The 11320-nt window shown below is 41.1% G+C and overlaps 1 pseudogene across 1 annotated transcript in view; it reads left to right on the forward strand.

Annotated features, from left to right (window-relative positions):
* The window catches only part of LOC147666189 (uncharacterized), a 39787-nt pseudogene extending 29981 nt beyond the window's left edge, over positions 1-9806 (forward strand). The window contains exon 5 of the transcript XR_015304870.1: positions 161-9806. The product of XR_015304870.1 is annotated as an uncharacterized LOC147666189 (transcript). The remainder of the gene's footprint in view (positions 1-160) is intronic.
* The last annotated feature ends 1514 nt before the right edge of the window (positions 9807-11320 follow it).

The following is an 11320-nucleotide window of genomic DNA, read 5'->3' on the forward strand; positions in this document are numbered from 1 at the left end:
GTGCTCTAAATGTCAGAAAAGATTCAGAGGTAGAGATGGTTACAAGCGCCATAAGAAAACACACCATCAAAATAATCAGTTCTCCGAATGCCAGAAAAGCATACATTCTAAACTCAATCTCATTCTACATGAGCAGACGCACACAGGGGAAAAACATTACCAATTTCTGTGAATGCCAGAAATTCCTATTTGATAGGCACAGCCTCACTAACCATAAGCGACTCCATACTGATGAAAAACCTTATGAGTGCTCTGAATGCCAGAAAAGCTGCAGAAAAAAATGCTATTTCACCATGAGAAACTCCACACTAGAGAAAATCCTTATGCCATAAAAGGTTGAATCTGAAAGACAGTGTTATGCTTTATGTGCGATGTCACTCTGGGGAAAAACCTTATGATTGCTCAAAATGCAAGCAATGTTTTGGGTACAAATTACTTCTCACTTGACATTAAGCATGGGCGAATTTTGCGAATCTCGCATTCGCGAATTTTGCGGATTTGCGAACTCGCAATCCGCAAAATCTGCGAATTCTCGCGAATTTGCGGATTTTTTTTGTGTGTGTTTGCGCAGGTTTCTGCCAGTTCGCGAGGGTTTTGTACAATTTCGCATACGCGAACTTACCTGTCGGGTCGCAAGTTTTGCCAACTTGTTGTTTCTACGTGTCCAGCCTGTTTGGGACACTCTTCTTCATCACTGCCACTCTCTGTCACCACTGCCACTCTCTGACTACTCATGCCACACTCTGGCCTACCCATGCCACCCTCTGTTTCATCACAGCACCCTCTGGTTGTCCAGTGTACATTATTGTGGCAAAGCAAAGCACACCTTCCCTGTCTCAAGTGACCTGAATTAATTTGGGGCTGATTAATGTGTCACAGAATATTTTTTTAGCTGGCACCTGCTTCCTTAGTGCTTCCTGATTAGTGATCTTTTGCACTTGCTAAGTGCTTTCATTGTTGCAAAATTAGTTACAACACCTGCCCTGCCCCAACTGACAATAATGAATTAGGGGCTGATTAATGTGTCACTGGATTTGAACTTCCAGCCTGGCTCCTGCTTGTCTGCCTTAGCTGTAATTCAGGACCTTTGTGTAACTATTCTGAGGGTCAGAGCAGGGTCACATAATAGTTGCAAGTAGGCAACTGAACTCTGGAGGGGCCCCTCAGGAAGCACTACAGGAAATGGCTACTAATAATGAGCTTGAACTTTTGAACCTGGTAAGTAGTTTCAGTTTTGCTAAGATCGTATTTCTGCAATTTAGCGCTTATTCGCGGGGCGCGAAGTTGAACTGGGAAGCCGCGAACTCACGCAAACAGTGCGAGCAAGCCATAAAATCCGCTGCTCGCGGATTTGCGGATTTTGCGGGAAATTCGCGAATCTCGCGGTTTGCGAATCTAACGAAAATCCGCAAAAACCGCGAGCGGAACGGATTTTCCGCCCATACTTACTTGACATGAGCGAACTCACACGGGGGAAAAAAGCCTTATGTGTGTTCTGAATGTTAGATAAGGTTTAGTCTTGAATACAATGTCATTTCACATGAAAGAATTCACACTGGACTAAAGCCATATGCAGGAGGGGAAAGCCAGAAACGTTATACTCAGAAAGGAGATATCACTAAACATGAGAAATGCATCCACACCAGGTGAAAAGTAAGGCGTATCTTGAGTTGCAGAAAAGCTTCTAACAACCTGACTTTACATGAGAGAGCACATATTGTAGTTGCAATAGAATTCATCAAGAAACTCTTGCAGGATAACTTAGGCTGCCCGCATGCAACCTCCAAAGAAATTTCAGGCCTGGAAATATTTTTCATTGAAACAGAATCCACAATTTGAGTATCTGAAAGTTACAAAACTCTCAAGGTCTTTACTTTACACAGACAAGTGTTAGTGCTTGCAAAAATCAACTAATTGCCCAAAAAATTACAATAATAATGTCTTAAATTTTACTCCACCAAAAAGGTTTCTACTCACCCTTGTTTCTTAACATATGACTGATATCTATTTTTTCATGATAAGATTAAGCTTATGCAGAGTTCCTCAGTGAGGAACTCCGCAAAGTGACAAAAAAACTCTGGTGGTCTACGCGGAGTTCCGCAAGCAGCGGAGTGCGTAAGGGTCATGCAGTTTGTGGTCATTTCATCCCATGTCGGAGGATCATTTGGCCCTTCTCTTCCAGGAAGTTATGGATCTCTTTGTCAAACGCGTCCCTGTGCCAGAAGTAGGTCGGGGTTGCTACTCCCACTACTTCTTGGTACCCAAGAAGGACAAAGGCCTGCATCCTAGCTTAGTCCTCAGGGACATCAACCGCTTTCTCCGAAAGGAGAACTTCAAGTTGTTAACCTTGGCTCAGGTCTTATCTGCCTTCGACCCTGGAGATTTGATGGTAGCGTTGGACTTGCAGGACACTTACTTTCACATCCCCGTCTTGCCTGCCCACAGGGATTACCTACGGTTCACGGTAGGCCACGCGCATTTTCAGTTTACCACGCTCCCCCTTGGACCTTACCAGCCCACCTCCTCCCCCGGGTGTTTACGAAAGTGATGGCGGTGGTCGCAGCTCATCTGCGCAGATCAGGGGTTCCAGTCTTCCCCTATCTCGACGACTGGCTGTTGAAGGCTCCCACCTCCAGACTACGACGGACTTCCTGCATTTGCTGGGGTACTCAGTTAACGTGCTGAAGTCGCACCTGATTCCATCCGATATGCTCCTCTTCATCGGAGCGGTTCTGGACACAGCACAGTTTTGGGTCTATCCTCCCTAGCAGCAAGTCCAGTATATTGGGGCTATGATACCGATGTTTCAGCCTCCATCCTGGTGTTCTGTGAGAATGACCCTGATGCTGCTGGGCCTCATGGCCTCCTGCATCCTGCTGGTGCATCATGCCAGATGGCATATACGTGCTCTGCAGTGGGACCTGAAGTTTCAGTGGGCGCAGCACCAGGGGAATCTTTCCGATGATGTTCAGATTTCAGAGGGGACTGCAAGTCAGTTGCAGTGGTGGTTCACGAACCAGGATTGGGTCAACAGCAGATCCCTCTACCTTCCCTAACCTGAGTTCACAGTAGTGACGGATGCGTCACTCCTGGGTTGGGGCAGCCATATGGGAATGGTGGAGATCAAAGACCTCTGGTCTCTGGCGGAGTCCAGGCACCACATCAACCCTCTGGAGCTCCAGGCGATTCGTCTTGCACTGAAGGCATTCCTTCTTTCTGTCAAAGGAAGAGTGGTGCAGGTGTTCACGGACAACACCACCGCCATGTGGTACTGCAACAAACAGGGCAGGGTGGGGTCGTGGACCGTATGTCAAGAGGCTTTTCGCCTTTGGACATGGCTGGAACATCAGGGCATATCTCTGGTGGTTCAACACTTAACAGGTTCACTGAACGCAAGGACGGACAAACTCAGCCGCCAGTGCACGATGGATCAAAATGGAATCTTCACTCGAAGGTCGTGCTAGGTCTCTTTCAGTAGTGGGGAGAGCCTTGGTTAGATCTATTCGCCATCGAAGAGAACGCTCAATGTCAGCAGTTCTGCGTGTTAGAGTTTCCAAAGAGGCTCTCGCTCGGCGACCCTTTTCGTGGCGAGTGGAGTTGCGGCCTCCTGTACCACTTCTGCCAAGATTGCTGAAGAAGATCAAACACGATCAGTCCCAAGTCTGGTACCCCGAGCTCTTGGATTTCTGAAGTGCATTACTCATCTCTTTCCTCCTTCATCTTTCGTAATACCCTAGTGGGAGTTGACCTCACTTATCTTATGTGTGCTCCCTTTGAGCGCCTACATAATTGTCCTCTTCGCCTCCTTAGAAGACTGCTTTTTTGCTTGCCATCACCTCTGCTTGCAGGATGAGTGAGCTTCAGGCTTATCTTCAAGACCTCCCTTTCTTGCTGTCCATCCGAACAAAGTAGTCCTCCGTGTAAGCCCTCTTTTCTGCCCAAAGTGATTGCCTCTTTCCACATAGGTCTGACCATCAGATTACCTACCTTCTTCCCACCTCTGCTGTGTTTTTCTCTGCCAGGCGCACAACATATAGACTGTTCACACACTTTCTGTAGTATGCATTGTTCTGGGCAGATAAACTCTAATCCCCACTCTACTTCTATCCTCGTGTTAGTGCAGCCCGATGTAAACAGTAATTGTAATGTATTTAGATTTACATAACACTTACTACCCCATACGAACTTTAAAGCGCTTTTTCGGCGAGTAGCACACCACTCTAGGATCCAAAAATGATTAGTGGTGAATTAGTATAGGGAAATATAAAATGTATATGAGAGCTGGACATGTTGGTCGGTTAGTTGGATTAAGAAAGATTGTGGGGGGGATAGAAGAGGGAAGGTTTTGCATTTATATAGCGCTTGCTACCCCTGATGAAGTGTTGAAGTGCTTTTCGGCGAGTAGCATGCTACTCCAGATCCCAAAAAGATGAACAGACAGATCAATTATGGTGGGGAGGTTGTTTTATTGTATACACACAACTGTACACAAATTAATAAAATTCCGTTGTAAAGTTGTATCCAAGAGGCAAGTATAGTCTCTGATAATAATGTATACAATACTGATAAGTTTTAAGTTGGCTTGCCATCAAGACTGATGCCCCGTAATGTTGATGCAAAATCATCTGTGCTGGAGTATCTTAGACTCTTGTTGAATTGTACCATCCACCTTGTAGGTACTGCTATTTGTATCAGGTTCACGTTGAAGGCAGACACAAACGCCAAAATTGTGCACTATTTATATTAAGCATAATGTAAGTGAGCAGATGACAGTAAGCACTGTACAATTAGGTGCTTAGAAGTAGAGTGACATAGAGGGCAATAAGCACTCACTAAATCTTTTTTATTATTATTAACAGTCCTCATAAGACCATACAATTCAATACGATGTACAAATAGCCCATTGGGGAACAGTTCAGGCATCATCTGGGGATTACACATCCGAGAAACACAAGTATCTTTCATGAATACAAATTGACTACTCCTCCAAGGACTGCACTGTATTATTGACACAGGGGAAAAGGCAAACAAGCAGTCAGGAGGCACACTGATTGTATACCCCCCACCTGACAGGATGGTGACAGACCCCAACCACCTGCAGGGGAAACGTGCCACATTCACTTAATAGCTGCCAGACGCTTTACTATGTAAGCAGACTGGTGGTTTACAACTGCGCCTACGTTGGGGCACCACATGTTTTTTTCCAGCATAATCGGGTGTGCTCCCCCCTGTGTGGGATGATAGCACCCACTGAAAACTGCACCGTTGTGTAGTCTGGGACAGTGCACCTTCCATGTAATTCTGAACTGGGCCTTTAAATACGGTACTATTTTGTGTGCCTATTTAATTCAGGTATACAAAGAATGTGGTACTACTTGTATACTAGGGTAGGACAAGGAAGATTGAATTTCTATGGTGGCAAAAATGTTTTTGTCAGAGTGCTTTATGCCCTTAATACTCTCCCATACCCTGAACATAATGAGATTATGTAGAATACACCTCTGCGTGCCTAATGCTGCCATTTGTATTTCAAGACAGTGATTAATGTGGCTTTATCAAGTTCAAAGCCATTAGGCGTTTCCGACCTGTCTGATACTTGCATATGGAAAAGATGGGTCATTTGAACCTAAAGATAGATAAACATATTCATAGGTCACGATTTATGTCTGCATCTAATATAAAACTGTAAATTAGGAGAGGTGATAAGTGAGAAGTTAAAGGCAGCCCCTAATCGAGCTGCATTTGTACATAGGCCTTCCTATATTATGATTTCTATTCCTGCTTCAGTCTTTAATTGTAATGAATACTTTAATACCCAGGCATGAAGTCATCGTCGAGCTGTTTAGATAATTCACCTGTCTTGCCACTTCTTCCCCACTGCATCCTTAACCAGTGGCCTAGCCAGTGTGCCCTGGGCCCCAAGGCAAGAAAGGAAATGTGACCTCTGCCGTTTATTTGGGCTGTGGAAAACAGCAATAATCATTGTTCTGTGGGCCCCTCCGGCCTTTGTTTGTACTGTGACAAACAGCAGTTATCAGGGTTCAGTGGGTCTTTAAGGTACCTGGGACCTGGTGCCACTGCACCTGCTGCACCAATGGGAAGCTAAGCCCCTGCCCTTAACAGCTTCTATTCTAGCCCCACTGGAGAATCGAAACAGCCAAGTACTGATCTGGCCATATATGCAGGCATGCAGCCGCCTCTTCCATTGAAGGGATTTAAGTCGCATGAAAGCAGCATGCGGGAAACAACCATTATCTGAGGCAAAGTCAACCAAAACCTCTTCTGTTCCAACCTGAATCCATTTAAAACCAGGGACGAAGAAACGGTTAATCGTCTTCTCTTGCTTATCAAAAGGGTAAAACAGATTCATCTAACATTACAGTGTACCACATTAAAAAAATAGTGATTCTGTTTACAAATTAAAACTAGCATGCATAAAGAAAGGGGAGCCTTTGACCAAAATAGCCATTTTCCCTACCCATACTTCTAACACATCTTTTACGAAAAAAATGTTAACTACATTGTCATCTCCAAATAGTCATTAGCGCCTACTCATAAGCAAATGACATTTAGGATTCTCTTTCACTTCAAGCTTTCAAAAGTATATTGATATTAAAGCAGTATTGAATTTTTTGACATTGTGTACATTATATGACACGCCATAGAAAAAAGGAGTTCTTTATATATACTAAACCTCCAGAAACATTTGATTAACCAGTTATAAAGTCACATCTAGCTTAGTTAGTTTAGTCTTCTTTTTAAGAGAAATTATTTCACATTGTTACTGGATCTGCATGGCTAAACACTTATTAGGTCCCAAAGGCGAGACCTATTGGCTATGCCAATGCTTGTTATTGATTAAGTACAATGAGCGGCAGCGCTTTTGATTAGGTCCCGAAGAAAGCCGCAAGCACCTCTTTGGAGGGTTCATAGGCTGAAACATGTTGACCTCTTATTAACTTTCACTCTGCTGCCCCCACTACCCTGAGCTCATTTTTGTGGTATTTCGTATACCCTTCTCTAAAACAAAACATGCCTGAACTCCTCCCTCTCAGTGAGGGGGCTGGACCCTGTACTGTAACTAGGTATAACGGTGGGAGGAGGTTCTGAATGAGGAAGCATGCCAACTATGGTGGGTGAGGGAAATCTTCCCTTTAAAGGGATATTCATCTTAGCTAGGTTTTCATTTGCCACAGTAATCCTCATAGACCCAAGGGTTTCTTGATTGTGGTGGAAATACATTTTTACCCCTTCATTGTACGTTTAAGCACAGACCATTGCATGAAATGTTGTGATCAATGTAGGAAAAATACTCTTTGCACTGAGAAAATGTGTTAAAATAACGGAAAGTTGATAATTGCATTAATACCTTCTCATACCTGGATTTATCTAGAAGAGAAGTCTGTTAATTCAAGCAGATTTTTAATACCACACGGTATAAGAAATTAGGGGATCTTTATCTGATATCTTTATCAGTAAATTATCTGAAATGATTGCACATATACTTTTGCAAGTATTATTTCTAAAGATAAAGGAAATTCTATATCTGTCCTTTCTAAACTAACTCCAGTGTGTTTTAACTACAATAACCACCTCTCTCAAAGCAATATTGTGCTTGGTTTAGTGAGAAAGCTAAATGACCTAGGAGAAACTAGGACTGTGCGTCAGTATTTTTCTTAGGAAGCTTTAGGTTAGAGAGTGAAAACACTTTTTAGAATGCCCCAAAAATTGTGATAAAGATATTTCAATATGTTTGACAAAAAGAATAGGTACATTTCATGACAATATGGAAATGGGAAATAAAATAATAGAAACAAATATTTACACCACATGACAAAAACATTAGAGACTACATTTCAATAATATATAGGAAATACTGAGGTTCATGTATTAATAATCCATTTGGTAAAACGGGTTGCTTGTGGAGTCAGCACACTACTGTGTCTGTGATGGCTTTTAAATAAAGGCATTTTTAATGCACCCCATTTTACTTTCAGATTCACAAATTTACCCTTGGGTTACTACCTCCTGTTACTGTTTTTCAGCCCACGTATGGTTTCAAAGCTTAATGCATACCTTAAGGATGTATTCCGTATTTAGAAGGGACACTATTAATATTCCCCTTCCAAATTCTTAATTGTTAAATGGGCTTAGTACATTTCAAAAAGCGGTTTAGCATTTGCAAACTCTGTGAATTACCGAACCAGTGGATTTTTGAACAATAAAACCCTTGGTACATGAGTCAATTGTTCTCAATTCCCTCCAAATTAAGTTTGCTAATAATGTTAGTTGAATGATAACCGGTGCACGTACCTATTTAGTGTTAGTGTTGCTTCAGATCAAATAAAAACCATCACACATAACTCTTACACAATACTTAAAGACAGAATTTGTGACATCCAGCTTTAATGTTTTCTTAAATATATTTGCAAATGTTGTCACTTAAACAGGAAAGCATCTAAACCCGTCTCTGGACATAAAATAGGTTGTAATAATAATCTTTCGATACATTTTTTGAGTTCCAGGAACAATGTGTGTTATCTGTGTTTACTCTAAACCACTATAATAAACATTTTCAATGCTTTTCTATTTGATCTGTTTGTACTGGTTTCTATTGCAGACAATAATCTAGATTTAGACCAAGGATCTATTCCACCCATGGCTTTTAAAACCTATTTATCATTGATCTCTTTTAGTGATATCGCAATTAAAACTGTAATAGAACTGATATGAGAGATGGACCTTCAAAGTCAATTTATTGAACAAACTATGGAATTAAAATCTGAATAGATTAGATCCACAAGCATTGCCTGACCACTGTATTTTACATCAATAGATTACTAATCAGCACATGTTGTCTAAGTACAATTCACTCATCTTCAATTTTTCACGGAGCTCATGCTGTGTCTGTGTGAATTCTTTTAAAATATGACATTTAAATGTTCAAAAGTTTAAGAATTCTAGTTTCAAGCCTGGTCAAACCTTAATGAATGCTATACCTAAAGATGCCCTTCTGTTCCTACATTTCATTGTGCACCATGATTCAGAAATAGCATGTTTTTTTATTTCGGAGGTAAAATTCTAAACATATTTATTGTTGTTGCCATCTGAAACATGATCACTAATTGGGAAGATAACAACAAGTGGTCCGGTGATGCTTGCTGGAATGGGAAGTGTTTAATCAAAAGGTGGATTGAATTCAAGTTTAGGTGACAATTTTACAAAAGTGTATGGATTTTGTATATATTTAAAATTGTTGATCTCTAAAAAGGCTTGAATCAAAAAATCGAATTGAAATTCAAGTTTATCATTTTAATCCTATTGTTAGAAAAGATGTAATTTTGAACCCCATGAGGTGGTTCCTTTCCAGAAAGCATTCAGGTTGTAATCATGAGTCAAATAATGCTGAGAATGTTAAAATATTCAAATTGAATGCTAATTACACATGAAATGTTCATTGTTCAATATATTTCTCTTAGTATTTTAATGTGAGGACTTTATTGCTTAAGGAAAATAATTAGTATTTGTTTTTCTATATGTAGCAAGCATTACATTAATGAAACCACTGTATCCCACCTTCTTTCTTTCCTTTCCTGTTCTTTATGAACGTTTCTATTGTTGAACTTTAAAGACTGCCCGAAATTAAGAATTGTGCTGTTCCTAACTTTGCTAAGTTACAGTTTGTTGATTTTTATGTACAACTTTCGTCTCTTATGTGTATGGCAACTGATGTTCTGTTTTGCTTTAATAATCAGCTTATGTTTATTAGGTTTTATTATTCAATAAAATGTTTCAAACACAACAAATGGTAGTTGATATGTGTTTACAACTGCAGCATTTTTATTGTATGGGCACTTTCAAAGGGGCCAAAAAATATTGTCTGCGGGTTGACGGAGTACCACATTGGCATCAGCAGGCAGAGTTTTGGGCAGGTGATTGGGGGTATATGTAAGGTTGGAGTAGGGGGAACAACGCATGTACATTGTGTGGACTGTGACTCCTTGAGTTATTGTGAGGGATACCATGCTACCCTGTAAATGAATCCCCTAGTGATTATTATCAACAAACTTTATTCGGTTTTATGAAAGAAAACCATAAAAGTCATACATAAAATGATAAAACATTTTCCAAGTTACAGATTGACAAATATAATATGTACAAGTTAATCAAAACACAAGATAAAAATTCATGAAGTACAGTACAGAAGTTAATCGCAGTTTGACCTAAGTCTAACAGCGAACCGTAAAAAGTAAAGCGTATGCAAAACAGTGTCATAAGAGAGCAGTTGTAAAAAGATAAGAGCTGGTCTTACCCTCCTAAAACCAGTTTTTTTGAGAATGGGAATAATAAATAACTTTCTAGGAACAGCATAAAAACTACAAAACATTATAAAGTGCATCATGTCCTGACGAGACTCACTGTTCCAGCTACAGGGCATGAGGCACTGGCCTCTGTGGAGGACGCGAGGGTGTGCCATGTGGTAATGGAAGAGGTTGAGCCAAAACCGGGTCATTGAAAATGATTATGGATGCTTTTAAGCCCTAGAAGATAAAGTTCGCTGGTTGGTACGGTTTTTAACACAATGTATATATGCACACTAGGCTTACACCGCTCATTTCTCTCTCTATCACAGTGGCTTATTCCTAAAAAACACTCTTTGACCAGAGAAAAGTCACTCTTACATCTGCGCTCAGGGTTAGCGAATAGTTCCTACCTACCCTGGAGAGGCCAACTCTTATATACTGGAGCCATCGGATGCGTGAGACACGGTCAAGTGAAAGGCATTCCCGTAGGATGTCTTTGCTAAGTGTATTTTCTTGCTTAGCCCAAATATTAAGCCACAAAGCCAGGGGACGGAAAGCCAGTACATTTTAGAGGAAAAGCATTCTCAACTCTTTGTGCACGACATAAAACAAAGTGCTTTGTGGGACAGAAAGGGCCATTTGGAGGAAAGAGTTTCCAGTACTTTGCACTGCTCCTACCCCAATGTGGCCCAAAATCTCACTCCCATAACTAACCTTTGACATATATTTGTCTTCATATGTCTTCAAAAGAGCCCCTATTGGCTTCCCTCCCCCTCTGCTGGTAAAGTTAAAAACAGCTGCAAAAGCTTTCACTAGATCCCCTTTCTTCCAAGTAAGCAAAGGGCACCAACTCAAGGAATCGTCAAACACAACTCCCAAATAGGAGAAAACATTGGTCTTCGGTATTGATGAAAGTCAGAGTTTAATAGTGAACTGCTTAGCTTTACGAGGTCCCACCTGCATAATGAACGACTTGGCATGATGAAACAACAGATCCAAGTCCTCCATAAAAAGGG

The sequence above is a fragment of the Lissotriton vulgaris genome, unplaced genomic scaffold (assembly GCF_964263255.1).
Source record: "Lissotriton vulgaris unplaced genomic scaffold, aLisVul1.2 SCAFFOLD_865, whole genome shotgun sequence".
In the NCBI taxonomy this organism is placed as follows: domain Eukaryota; kingdom Metazoa; phylum Chordata; class Amphibia; order Caudata; family Salamandridae; genus Lissotriton; species Lissotriton vulgaris.